The sequence below is a fragment of the Mustela nivalis genome, assembly GCF_964662115.1.
Source record: "Mustela nivalis genome assembly, chromosome: 9".
Lineage (NCBI taxonomy): Eukaryota > Metazoa > Chordata > Mammalia > Carnivora > Mustelidae > Mustela > Mustela nivalis.
The window spans coordinates 23551670-23566765 of NC_139028.1; the positions used below are offsets into that span (position 1 = coordinate 23551670).

At 36.2% G+C, this 15096-nt stretch overlaps 1 protein-coding gene across 8 annotated transcripts in view; it reads left to right on the forward strand.

Moving 5' to 3' along the window:
- Positions 1-15096, forward strand: part of ARHGEF12 (Rho guanine nucleotide exchange factor 12) — a 146698-nt gene that overhangs the window by 25819 nt on the left and 105783 nt on the right. The gene's annotated exons all lie outside the window — the stretch shown is intronic.

Sequence of the window (15096 nt, forward strand, 5' to 3'; positions counted from 1 at the left end):
GGAAGGGGAAGAACTAAAATTACAGGTAAGGTTGTATACTTTTCCCTAATCTTACTCTCTTCTCTTTCTCTGTGGAAGTAGTAGATTTGGTGTTTATTGCTCTCATGCATGTTTTTATGCTTTTTCTATACAGTTACTACATCTTCACACATTATAGAGCTTTGAGGGTCATTTTTTTTTAACTTCATAAAAATTGAATTCATATTGAATATATTTTGCAACTGGTGTTTTTAGTTATTAAAACATGATTATGGTGTGAGGTAGAGATTGTTTTACTTTTCCTTATAGGTAACCAGGTGTCTTGCCCCTTTTGTATAGTCTGTTTTTCCCCCATTGATTTGGTGTGCTAAATTTGTCACTATATCATGTTTCCATATTTTTTGTGTTTGTCTCTTAGCTTTTTGTTTTGTTCCACTAGTTTGACTGTTTTTTGTTTTTTGTATTTTTCCAGTTTCAGAGGTAGAATTTAGTGACTCATCAGTTGAATATAACACCCAGTGCTCATTCCATCAAGTGCCCTCCTTAATGCCCATCACCCAGTTACCCCATCCCCCGACCCAGTAACCCTCAGTTCACTGATTTGACTGTTTCTTTACCAACACCAAACTGTCCAAATTACTTGAGCGTATAAATAGAGTAAGTCTCCTTACCCAGTTCTTTTTTCAAAATTTTCATTGCTAATCTTGGCTTTTTCTTCTCCCATATAAATTTTGGGATCAGCTTGTCAGGTTTCATCAAAAGCCTCTCTGGATTTTTTTATTGTAGTTGTATTCTTTAGCTAAATTTAGGGGAAATGAACAACTTCATGTTATCATCTTCCTGTACATGAACAGTTATTTCTTTAGAAATTTCAGGTCTTCTTTTGTGTTCTTTAATAATAATTTGTAATGGGGCATCTGGGTGGCTCAGTGGGTTAGGCCTCTGCCTTCGGCTCAGGTCATGATCTCAGGGTCCTGGGATCGAGCCCTGCATTGGGCTCTCTGCTTGGTGGGGAGCCTGCTTCCCCCTCTCTCTGCCTGCCTCCTCTCTGCCTACTTGTGATCTCTCTCTCTTTCAAATAAATCTTAAAACATAATAATAATAATTTGTAATTTTATTTATTTATATTTTTAAAGATTTAGTTATTTGACATAGAGAGAGACACGGTGAGAGAGGGAACACAAGCAGGAGGAGTGGGAGAGGGAGAAGCAGGTTTCCCACTGAGCAGTGAGCCTGATGCGGGGCTCCATCCCAGGACCCTGGGATCATGACATGAGTCGAAGTCAGATGCTTAATGACCGAGCCACCAGGCACCCCAGTAATTTGTAATTTTATTCATAGAGGTCTCAGAACAGCTTTTGTTAAGTTTAATTCCTAGAGCCTTTTTACTACTGTTAGTCTCCCTCTTTTTCTTCCTTCCCCTCCCCTTCTTTCCTTCTTCTTTGTTCCTTTCTTTCGCCCTTCCTTTTTTTTCTTTTCTCCCTGGCACCTCCCATTCCGGTCTCCTTTCTTCTGTCCTTCCTTCATCATCTAATACTTTAATTTTATGTTGTCTTGGCTGAAAGCCCTGTTTAAGGTAGTGTGGTATAGAGAAAAGCATATGGGCATCAGAATTGCTCGAAATGAATCCCAGCTTTGTCCCTCAAAGATATATTAACCATGTCAACTTTTCTGTTGTGTCATTTGAGCCTACCTCTCCTAATCTGTATAGGGAGTTTCATACTTTCATACTATCTACCTTACAGGTTCAAATGAGATTAGATAATTTTTCCCAATTAAAAACTTGAGTTTTGCGAAAAAGAGTGATTTTTTTTTCTTTTTTTAATTTAAAGAATGAGCAGGAGGAGGAGTAGAGGGAGAAGGAGAAGCAGACTTCCTGCTGAACAGGGAGCCAGACATGGGGCTCGATCCCAGGGCCCTGAGATCATAACTTGAGCCAAAGTCAGAGGCTTAACAGACTGAGCCACCCAGATGCCCCCAAAAAGAGTGATTTCTAATTGAGAAGGAGTCCATTTTCCACAATCAGACTATAGGTATTTATTAAAAGTAATACTATTGGGGCGCCTGGGTAGCTCAGTGGGTTAAGCCTCTGCCATCGGTTCAGGTCATGATCTCAGAGTCCTGGGATCTAGCCCTGCATTGGGCTCTCTGCTCAGCAGGGAGCCTGCCACCCACTTGCCACCTCCATCCCCGCCTGCTTCTCTGCCTACTTGTGATCTCTGTCAAATAAATAGATAAAATCATTTTTTTAAAAAAAGAGTAATTCTATCAAAGAAAAATACCTTGAATACATAAACTTATTTTAACTTTTAAAAATTATTATTTATTTTTCTTTTAGGTAGCTCCACACCCAGTGTGGAGCCCAACCTAGGGCTTGAGCTCATGACTCTGAGATCAGACCCGAGAGCTGAGATCAAGAGTGAGACGCTTAACCACTGAGCCATCCAGGCACCCCTAAAAACTGTTTTTAATGCTTGTACCCTATATCACATCCCAGAAGGAGGTGAAGTGGTTTATAGTAAAGAACACACATGTACACACAGATGCAGACAGTTCCCAATTAAAGACATTAACAAGTGTTTACAGTGATGGAAGTGCAAATATGACAGTTATGAGGGTTGATATGGCCATTGTGGGTAAGCCTCTCCCCTTTCAGGATGCTGTGGGTTAAAAACTTAAAAAAAAAAATAGGAGACACTTAACTCTAGGAGATGGGTGGAGGATGGGGTAACTGGGTAATGGGCATTAAGGAGGGCCTGTAATGTAATAAGCACTGGGTGTTGTCTGCGACTGATGATGACACACTAAATTCTTTCGCCATATAATGTATTATATAATAATATATATATTTATGTAAATAAATACATAGATATATTGTATATTATATAAATAGTATTATATATCTATATATTTATATATTTATTGTTATAGTTAATATATTTATATATACTATATATTAACATATATAAATTAATATATAATTATGTATATAAATATATAGTATCTATATAATATATATTATTATATAATACATTATATGTTAATTGGCTTGAATTTAAATAAAACAAAATCAGGATACTGTGGAAAAAAATATATATGATTTGGCTCTTGGTGGGTATATTTTCTCCTTTGTAACAAGTCAGATTTTTATTATTTGTCATTAACTTCATAAAAAATTATTATTCACATAGATTTCAAGACAAAAATGGGTTGTGTCTCCTGCAACAGTTTTAATAACAAGTTATGAGCAACTTTTTAAAAAATGTCTTTTCTAATGACCTCTAACAATAACCTGAAGGGATGAGATGAACTCACTAAAACTATCCTTTGCATGGACTAAGCTACTGTTGCTTGGATATTTTATAATTCATAAGGCACAAATTTGGAATAAAATCTAGAAAAGTGGTGCTCTAAACATTTTTATGTTACCTTTATACTTTTGAATATTGGAATTTTTGGTGGCATCCTGAAAGGCACTAAAGCTTTTAAGAGAACTCTAGATACCTAGTAGTAACTACAAAGTAACCACTACTGCAGTAAAAATGCCTTGTAAATTACAAAAGATTCTAAATTACCTTATTATTTAAGCAGTCACCATTAGAAGTACTATCTGGGCTTCAGTAGAACTGTTTACTGGTCTGATCTGCTGATAATGTTTTCTTTTGTATTCAGTAAGTAAAATTCTCATATATTCTAATAGAGATAGCATGTTTAACATGGGCTTGATATTATTTAATACCTCTGAATTAAATTTCTTTGTGCTTCACTACACACTATGTCATATACCAGCCCAGTACAGAGTTCTTTCTGGCAGAACTTTGCCCCAGTGTGTTAACTAATCAGTTTCCTTTGCAGGGTTCAATCTGCTGTCAGATACACTTGATCTTCCTAGGCAAGTGAGCAATATAGAGTATAGGAATCCTTTCTTGGTAACTCCTTGCATTTGAAAGATTTCTTTATGGGAAACTGAAGTTTGTTTCTTAGCGATAGGACAGGGTCTCAATTTTTGTTTTGTTTTGTTTTGTTTTTCAATTTTTGTTTTCCCCCACAAAATTTTCCAAGTTTTGATAGAATTTTCAATCAGGTATGTCTGTTTTCAAATTATGTCTCTACCGTTTGTTAGCTGAGTGACCTTAAAATTACTTGGCTTCTCTGACTTAGCTTTTGTCTCTTTATCTATATTATCCACTATAATATCCACTTCAAGGGATTTTGAACAATATTTTTTTAAATTATTAAATTGTCAGTGGTTGGTAATTTTTTGTTGAAGGGGGAATCTAGCTGAGGTACCTACCTCTAGAATTAAAAACAAATGCAGACACAAACAAAAGGCTCTTCAGGGTGAAACTAGTCCCAATCATTTTTTTTTTTCTGTAGAAGTATATGTAAAGTACACATTTATGTGATTTTATAATGTAAAATTTTAGACATACATTAAGTTAGAATAGTATAATGAACCTTCACATGCGTGTTAGCAGCTTCAGTACTAAAATTAAAGTTTTGTTTTTTTAAGATTTGTTTATTTATTTGAGAGGTGGGGGAGAAGCAGAGGGAGAGGGAGAGAGAAACCCAAGTCCACTCCATGATGAGTGACGAGTGCCTGATACAGGCCAGATCCCATGACCCTGAGATCGTGACCTGAGCTGAAACCAAGAGTTGGACGCCCAACTGACTGCACCACCCAGGTGCTCTTAAACCTATAGTTTAATCTTTTTCAGCCATGGAAGATGATATAAAGAGACAGGTTCCTGCTCTTCACCCATTTGCTTGATCTCATTTACCAGATGTAGCAACCATTAAGTTGCTTTACACAAATGAAATTGTATTTACTGTTTTGTAACTTGAAGTGTTCATTTAGCAATATACTTTTAAAATATATTTTATGGGACGCCTGGGTGGCTCAGTTGGTTAAGCAGCTGCCTTCGGTTCAGGTCATGATCCCAGCGTCTTGGGATCGAGTCCCACATCGGGCTCCTTGCTCAGCAGGGAGCCTGCTTCTCCCTCTGCCTCTGCCTGCCATTCTGTCTGCCTGTGCTCGCTCTCTCCCCCCCTCTCTCTCTGATAAATAAATAAAATCTTTAAAAAATAAATAAAATAAAATATATTTTATTTCTGTGTGACTGCCTATGCTTTTTGGCTGTACCATATTTTATTATATAGCTATATAATAATTTCTTTAGTAATGATAGGTGGTGAGACTTTAGGTGGTTTTTTTCCCCTTTCTATGTTTCTTTTCCATATTCTTTTCAATGAACAACTGTTTCATTGATAGTGATGAAAATTAATTTGAGAACATACTTAAAATATGAAAAATATATTTTTATGGTTAGCCATAGTCAAATGTTTTCCTTTTATTATGCTGTCATTAACCACCACCTCCTGCATGTCTCCTATGTCCTTCTCTGATGGTCATTTCAGAGTGTAACCTTTTTTCAGTGTAGGAGAGAAGCTTTGACTTTTAGATGTGCTTTTTCTCATAAAAATGAACTGCATGGTTAGAACTTTAAAAAAAAAAAAATGTCTGTAACCGTTCTGCAATTTTGACATTGCTGGCATATTTTTTCCTTGAGTAAAGAAGAAACATTCACTCCTTTTTATTTAAATCACCCATAAAGAAGGGAGGTACTTCTGGAGATAAAGTTGGGATTGTTGTGTACAGCTAAATATGTATGTGAGTGTTAGGATACTTGATAAAAACAGCTTTATTGAACTTCTGAGCATTTCTAACTGATTTTTCTGCTCAGCTCCAAAGGTACAACATGGGACGCCTGGGTGGCTCAGTTGGTTAATCCTCCAATTCTTGATTTCAGCTCAGGTCATGATCTCAAGGTTGTGAGATCAAGCCCTCCATCAGGTTCCAAGCGCAGCATGGAGTCTGCATGTCCTTCTCCCTCTGCTCCTACCCCTGCCCTTTGTCAAATAAATAAATAAAATCTTAAAAAAAAATACAACATAGCAGAAATTACCTTCCCAAAATGCAAAGTTAACTTTGTGAATTTTAGTATGACAATCAGTTTGTATGTAGTTGCAATTTTAGAAAAAAAAAAAAAGGATTTTTTTAAAACACATTTCTCTTGGGATAGTGAAGATTTAATAGATGGCTTTAGCAAAGAATATGCTTTTGTGAATAACTGATTACATTGAATCATACTAGTGACTAGTGACTAGTGACTCAAGTCACTAATAAAGCTCTATTAAGTTAAATCTACATATAAAGCACAGATATTGCAGACTGAAATTTCAAACATTTTTGGATATCTGTCCTCCATTGAGGGCACTTAAATAATTTGCTTTTACCCAACCAAATCTTTTTCAGATTTGTAAAGGAAACGAAAGAGATTGGTATTTCACTTTAGTTTCCCAATGAAGATTAAGAATGAAAAGATAAATGAGTCAAGGGACTGAGAGAGAAGCCTTCCTTTAAACTCAATTGAGCATGTTCAAGATGACCCTCTCTGTTTCTCCTCCCCCCATTGTTAGCCACTGTATTTCTCAGATTTTAAGCAAAATTAGTCTCCTCATCATGGAAACTGTGAACATTCATTAACAACTGGGTTTCACTTTGAAATTTATACAGCAAACACCAAAGAATGAATTGTTGTTATAATCCATGGGAGTCTTGAGATTGACGTCAAAACACCAGTACAGCTGTGTAAGCAGTGGGAAGAGTATTTTTAACATCCCTGTTAGATCATCTTTTGACCTTTCTTTTTATGATTTCTCTTGTTCCACTAAGTAGTTAAAAGAGAGAGAGAGAGGAAAGAAAAGCTTTATAACATAATTTCCTACGCAAGCTGTACTGATGTTCTTTAAATTAATACCTGTACAATCTTTTTTCTTGATTCTCTTCCTCTGCTTATCTTTCCTTTCCTTTTCCTGTGATGGTCTAAGTTCTGCTGCTGGTGATTGCCTTTTTTTATTGGTAGTGGAGGGAGGACAAGTGTTTTTTTAGCAGTTTATTTTATAGAATGGGTTTAGATTTACAGAAAAATTAAAAAGCTAGTGCAGAGAGGAACATGTACTTTATATTTGCATACAGATTGTCCTAGTATTAGTGTATTACATTAGTATGGTACTTCTGGTAAAATTAATGACTGAGTTTTAATACATTATTATTCATTAGGTCCAAAGTTTATTCTGATTTCCTTAGTTGCCCTTATTCCGTATTTCCTTTTTCTGTTCTAGGATCCCATGCAGGATACCACATTTCATTTAGTTGTCATGTCTCCCTGGGCTCCACTTGGCGTGACGGTTTCTTAGACTTAACCTTGTTTTTGGGAATCTTGAAAGTTTTGAGGAATACTGGTCAGGTAGTTTATAGTGTGTCTCCCCATTGAAATGTGTCTGTTTTCCTCATGACTAGACTGGAGTTCTGAGTCGTTGGAAGGATGATCACAGAAGTATAGTGCCGTTTTCATTACATCATATTAACACAGTTTATGACTGTTGATGCCTTTGATTACCTGGCCGAAGTAGGGTTCATCAGGTTTTTTTGCTGTTGAGTGTTGTAGTGTTCTGTTAAGAATATCCTAGTTAGGTGAATTGCTTTGCTAATTGCTTGGGCTTTAAGTATTGAAGTAAGTCATCATATTGATATAGTGTTCATCAAGATGTTAAATATTTTTATAGATAACATGTCCAGAGCTAAGAATTAAATTTTTAAAACACTAAGCCTTTCAAGTTTTATTTTTTTTTTATTTTATTTTTTTTTTTTTTTGATCAAGTTTTATTTTTGAAATGGATTTATTTTTCTGTGGAATTGTAAAGATTTTATGTTTAAAGCAACAACTTAAGTTTTATATTTTAGGTAGAGAGTTAGAGAAATTAGTCAGTTTATCAGCTGTTTAAATTATGGACTTAGGGACACCTGGGTGGCTCAGTCAGTTAAATGTCTTTTCTGGGTTTAGGCTCAATTCGTGATCTCAGGGTCCTGAGATCAAGCCCTACAGCAGGCTCCGCACTCTGCTTGTCCTTCTCCCTCCCCCTCTCGTTCCCCCACCAAAGTGTGTGCAAGGGTACATGCTATCATGCATACTTTCTCTCTCAAATAAATAAATAAATTCTGGACTTAACACTATTTTTTTTATCTTTAAAAAAATTAACTTACTTTGGGCTGCCTGGGTGGCTCAGTGGGTTGAGCCTCTCCCTTTGGCTCAGGTCATGATCTCAGGGTCCTGGGATCGAGCCCTGCATCAGGCTCTCTGCTCAGCAGGGAATCTGCTTCCCCCTTTTTCTCTGCCTGCTGCTCTGCCTACTTGTGATTTCTCTTTCTCTCTCTCTGTCAAATAAATAAATAAATAAAATCTTTTTAAAAAATTAACTTACTTTGAGATACAACTTACCTTCGATAAAGTTCACTCATTTTCGTTGTGTATTTTGAAGAGCTTTGACAGTTTTTAACTAACACATCCGTAACTAAGATGCAGAACATCTCTATCACCCCAAAAAGCTCTCTCTTGCATCTTTTCATTTAGTTTTCTACAACCATTGATCTGGTTTCTGTCACAAGAGTTTTTGTCTTTTCTAGAATGTCATGTAAGTGCTTCATACAGTGTATGTAATCTTCTTATGCCTGTCTTATTTAATGTTTTTTTGATTCGTCCAAGTTGTTGCATGTTGTGGTAGTTTCTTTTTCTTGCCTTCATATTCCATTGTCTGAATATGCCAGAGTTTCTTTATCTACTTATCTATTGATGGACATTTGAATTGTTTCCAGTTTGGGCTATTTTGAATAAATCTGGACATTGGCACTTGTGTTTTTATGTGATTTACATTTTCATTTCTTTTTGGTAAAAACATTGAAGTAGGATTGCTAAGCTATATAAGAAACTGCTGAACTATGTTTTCCAAAGTGACTATCATTTTACATTCTCACTAGCAGGATAGGAGAGTTTCATTTGCCCCACATCCTCGTCAGCACTTGGTATTAACAGTCTTTTAAATTTTAGTCATTTTCGTGAGTATGAATAGCCATGTCATTGTATTTTTTTAATTTGCATTTCTCTTCTTAATGATACTGAGGACTTTTCATGTGCTTTTTGATGTTTTCTTTTGTGAAGTGTCTGTTCAAATCTTTTAAAAATTGGCTTGTCTTCTTACTATTGAGGTGTAAGTTAAGAGTCCTTGATCAGGTATGTGTTTGTGGCTTGTCTTTTTATTTTCTTAACAATGTCTTTCAAAGAATAGATGTTTTAAATTTTGATTAAGTTCAATTTGTCAACTACTTCTGTTAAAAAAAAAAACAAACTATAAAGTTACTGCTTTTTGGATCCTACCTGAAAAATCTTTTTTTTAAAGATTTTATTTATTTATTTGACAGGGAGAGACACAACAAGAGAGAGAGCACAGGCAGAGGGAAAGAGGGAGAAGCAGGTTTCCCGCTGAGCAGGGAGCCTGATGTGGGGCTCCATCCTAGGACCCTGGGATTATGACCTGAGCCGAAGAGCTGAAGGCAGATGCTTAACAACTGAGCCATTCAGGCTCCCCACCTCCACCTGAAAAATCTTGACCTAAGTCAAGGTTGCAAGAATTTTCTCCTAATTTTTACTAAATTTTACTCCTAGTTTTTAGTCCCATGATATATATCAAGTTAACATTTGTATATGGTGTGGGGTAAGGATTAAGGGGTGTGTGTGTGTGTGTTTTGGCATATGCTCCAGTGCTGTTTATAGAAAAGACTATTCTTTTCCTGTTGGATTATCTTGGTATTTGTGCTAAAAACTCCATCAGTCCTCTACATATGTGTCTATTTATGCTCTTTCTATATTTTGTTCTTCTAATCAATATACCTGTCCTTGTATCTTGAGTAATGCAGCTTTATCTTGAAAAAAGATAGTGTAAGCCGCCTACTTTTGTTGTTTTCTGAAAAAATTGTCTTGGCTTTTCTAGGTCCTTTGTTTTGAATGGATCTGAATTTGAGAATCAGCATGTCAGGGTGTGTTTTTTTTTTTTTTTTTTAAATGATTTTTGAAGATGACTGTGTCGAATGTAAGTCAGGGTTAGGAGAATCAGTGTCCTAACAATATGGGTCTTCTGATTCATGAGCATAATCTCATTCTTCATGTATTGAAGTCTTTTATTTCTGTCAAAAAATTCTGTAGTTTTCAGTGTATACGTCTTGCATAGTTTAATTCAGCTCCATATGTTTATGCGTTTTGAGGTTATTATAAATGATAATTAAAAATTAATTGTTGGGGTGCCTGGGTGGCTCAGTCATTGGGTGTCTGTCTTCTGCTCAGGTCATAATCCCTGGGTCCAGGGATCGAGCCCCACATGGAGCTCCCTTCTCGGCAGGGAAGCCTGCTTCTCCCTCTCCCACTCGCCTTGCTTGTGCTCCCTCTCTCACTTTGTCTCTGTCAAATAAGTAAATAAAATCTTAAAAAAAATTTCTTAAATTGTTAATATGTTGCTAATAGATAGAAATATAATTGCCTTTTTATTTTTTTTAAGATTTATTTATTTATTTATTTGTGACAGAGATCACAAGTAGGCAGAGGCAGGCAGAGAGAGAGAGTAGGGAGTGGGCTCCCTGTCGAGCAGAGAGCCTGATGCGGGGCTTGATCCCAGGATCCTGGGATCATGACATGAGCCGAAGGCAGAGGCTTTAACCCACTGAGCCACCCAGGCACCCCAATATAATTGCTTTTTGTATATTAATTGTGTGCACTGTTTTTTTGCTAAACTTACTCTGTTTTTTTAAAATACAGATTTCTTTGGATTTTTTTTTTTTTTTTTTAAGATTACTCATTTTAGAGAGAGAGAGAAAGAAGGCATAAGCAGGGTAGGGTCAGAGGGAGAGGGAGAAGCAGGCTTTCCACTGAGCAGGGAGTCTGGTGCAGGGCTCAATCCCAGGACCCTAGGGTCATGACCTGAGTTGAAGGCAGCCACTTAATCGACTGAGCCACCCAGGCACCCTGATTTCTTTGGATCTTTTACATGATTATCATGTCATGTGTGGTTAAAGACAATTATATTTTTTCTTTTCAGTCTGTAAGCTTTTTATATATTTATTGTCTTATCTCTCTGGCTAACATGTTAAATTGAAATTGTGAACATAGACATGTAGACATCCCTGCCTTGTTCTTAGTTTTGGAGGGAAGGCATTTAATTTGTTACCATTAAGTGTGATGTTAGATGGTTGTTTTTTAGATGCCTTTTATCAGTTTGGGGAAGTTGTCTTCTATCTTAGTTTGTGAGATATTTTATCATTAACAGGTGTTGAATTTTTTAAAAAAATCTTCAACTAGTGAGATGATCATATGGTTGTTGTCTTTTTAGACTGACATTACAGTGAAGTACAGTGAATTTTAAATGTTGATCCAATCCTGCATTCCTGGGATAAACCCCATTTGGTCATGATGTATTATTCATTCTGTATATTGATAGATTTGGTTTACTGATATTTTGATGAAGATTTTTACGTCTATGTTCATGATCCTGGTTTTCATTTTCTTGTAATATCATTGCCTTGTTTTGATATTGAGTGTAATGTTGGCCTCAGAGAATGAATTGGGAAATGTCATGTGTTTTCAGAAAGAGTGTATATAGGATGTTATTATCTCTTCCTTTAAATGTTTGTGCCAGTCACTGGTGAAGTCGTCTGAGCCTGGAGTTTTATTTGTGGGAATTTTAAAAAATATTTTATTTATTTATTTGACAAAGAGAGAGAGATCACAAGTAGGCAGAGAGGCAGGCAGAGAGAGAGGGGGAAGCAGGCTCCCTACTGAGCAGAGAGCCCGATGCGGGGCTTCATCCCAGGACCCTGAGATCATGACCTGAGCCAAAGGCAGAGGCTTAAACCACTGAGCCACCCAGGTGCCCCTATTTGTGGGAATGTTTTTTAACCAACAATCCAAGTCACTACCTAAGAACACCTACTACTGACTTTCTATTATATACTAGTCATTTAATAACAACTTTATTTTGGAATAATTTTAGATTTACAGAAAAGATGTAAAGATATTGTTGAGAGCTCCCATATACCTTACATTTAGTTTTTCTTGTTGTTAACATCTTGCATTAATAGGCTCATCTATCAGGACTAAGAAACTGACACTGGTGTTAACTAAACTATAGACTTTATTTGGATCTCATCAGCTTTTCCATTAATGATCTCTTTCTGTTCCAGAATCCAATTCAGGATTCCACTTTGCAGTTTTCATGTTTCCCAAGTCTCTTCTGGTTTGTGAAAGTTTCTTAGGTTTTCCTTATTTTTTATGACCTTAACAGTTTTGAGGAGTACTGGCCCAGGTATTTTTTAGGATTTCTTGTAGTCTGGGTTTGCTGCTGTTTTTTTTTTATTATTAGGGTTGTGCATTTCTGGAAAGAATCTCTTTGGAAAGAGATGAAGGGCTCTTTCATTTTGTATCAGGTATATAATATCTACATGACATCCATATGACCTCATTGGTGGTATTAACTTTGACCACTTGACTAAGGTAGTGTTTGCCAGGTTTCTCCCCTCCAGAGTTACTCTTTTTCTCTCTCCATACTCTGTTCTTTAGAAGCAAGTCACTTGACATCCAATCCACTCTCACAGGAGGAGGAAGTATCTGCATAGATGATTTAGAATTCTTCTGTAAGGAAGATTTTTGTGTATTCCTTTCTTTCTTTATTTATTTATGTCCGTGCGGACTACTGTATATTTATTTTATACTTTGAGTTCTAATCTGGTACTATGTTTTTATTTTGTTATTCATATTGTTCCAGTTTTGACCTTTGGAAAGGCTTTCAGGTTGGCACTTGCCTCTATCTTTTTTGTTTTTTGAGTACTTCCTTATTTTTGGTACTCTAAGATGCTCATTTTGTATTTTCTTTGCCCTAGTTGCAGCCATTTTCCCAAGGAGTTATGGGTCTTTCTATAGGAGAATGGTAGTAAGAAACAAAACTGTGGGTGCTGGGTATGCTCATGGCTGTCGGGGTGCCATTGCTTTTAAGGCCTTTCAAGGGACAGAGGTAGGTAACCTATATGTATATACCCATGTATACACGTGTATCTGTAATTGTTTTTGTATCTCTCTGCATATATATTAAGCATGAGTTCTTACTGGTATATCTGATTTTAACCAGTACCACAGGGTTCACTCTAGTCTTCCTTTCTTGTTTATGTGTGAATTTCACAGTGAGAGACCTGGCTCCAAGCATATATTATCCATTTACTTATTTGTTCAGCTCCAGTGTACATGAAAAGCTATTTCAGGTCTGTTAGCCTATGTACGCATGAGAAACAGACCTTCCAATTAGAGTCTAGTATTTATTTTGGTCATTAGCCTTATAATTTCCAGTAAAAACATCACTTTCCAAAGTTAGTTAGGTCAGCTCGTTTCCCCCCCAACCCCCTTCAGTGTGGTTGTGTCATAATTTGTAATGCAGTTAGATTCATTTATTATGGTTCTACATTTCATCTTGGAGTATATTGGTTGATGGATTTTTGTTGTTGTTTGGTCAACATTCATAGAAGCTCACTCTTCAAAATGTGTAGTTCTGTGGTTTCTAACTAAGGAGTAGAGTCATGTATCCACACTGCTCGTATCATAAGGAAAATGTCCTGCACCCTAAATGTGTCCCTGTAGGTCCCGTTTGTAGCCAACCACCTTCCCCTCCACTAATTCTTAGTAACTGCTAATGTGTGTTTTTGTCCAGTTTGGTTTTAATTTTGCTTTTTCCAGAGTGTCCTGTGAATGTAATGATGAAAATCTTTGAATTTTGTACCTGACTTCAACATAGCAAAATTCATTTAAGATTTTTCCATATTATTGTGTGAAATGATATTTCATTCTTTCTGAATTGAATAATATTCCATGTATGAATGTATCATTGTTTATCCATCCCCCCACTGAAGGGCATTCTGGTTACTTCCAGTTTTTAGCACTGATGAGTTAGTAAAGCTGCTGTAAACATCACAGATGGATTTTTCTGGAGACAAATTTTGACGTAATTTGGGTAATATACCTCAGAATGCGATTTCCGGGTCACATGGTTGTATGGTAAGTTGTATCACTGCTTCTCTATTAAGTACCTATAAATCATAAATTCAGTAAATTTGTTAATATTGTCCAAGGAAAGCATTAAAATCATTAGTCTCTAGTTTAGCATACCTAAAAATCTACTCTAACCTTTGGTTCTTCTTTATTTGTTTATTTTTTCACAAACTGCATTTGCCAAGGTGTGGTTCCGTGGAAGCTGATTCTTCATAGATCACTAACTGTGACTGTGATTTCTAAGCAAATTCACAGAACCCTAGGCTGTAATTTAAGCGAGTGCCATGATTACTGGGTTTTCACTTAAAATTAGATATATTCAGATGTTTTAAGGAATATGTTTTATCAAACAAAGAATATGTTTGTTATTCATTACTAATGTACTGATCCCAGAAATTACGTGTGTGCAAATTGTCAAATTGGGTTGATGCTTCAGGAAAGGAAAATAGAGGCTAACGAGTCTTAGTGTGGCAGTGCCTTTGTTGGAGAGCAGTATTTGAGGCAAATTACTGTTTTAGCAAAATTACATGGCTTCCAGGGATTAAATTGAATGAGTGTGTGTCTCTGTCCCTCCCTTATTGTACTGTAAGTGGCAGGGATGCAAGTTAACAGAGTGCCAGACATCATAATGCCTGGGGCATAGTTAGAGACCAGGGAAGATTTACAATAATCAAACACAGACAAAGTAGCATGAAGAAATTTCAATCCTCCCAGCCTTGCTTACAAACTTAATTAGGCTTATTGGGGCAGAAAGTATTTTTCCTCCTCTCTTTTTTTTATCTGTTTCTCCTCCATCCCCACTGCCTGTCCCAGATTGTCGTTGAAGGGGTCACACTACCAACAAAAAGAGACCTTTTTTGTAAATCTTTATTTATTTGGTCAGTTTGCCTTTAGGGAAAGGAGCAGGAGCAATAACAAAATTTTAAGATATTTGGGCAACTCCATTTTTTAAATAGAGACACTCTGTTTTTCTAAAAATCATACTTTATTCAGGAAATTCTGAAGGAAATTAATTTTTGTGGCTCTACCATTAGAGCTTTTACAAGAATTTTTAATTTTGTGGGAGCTGCTTGGCCTCTCCCTTAAAAAAAACTTGTCAGCTAAATCTTTGCTTTCTTTATCATTTACGTATTTTTGT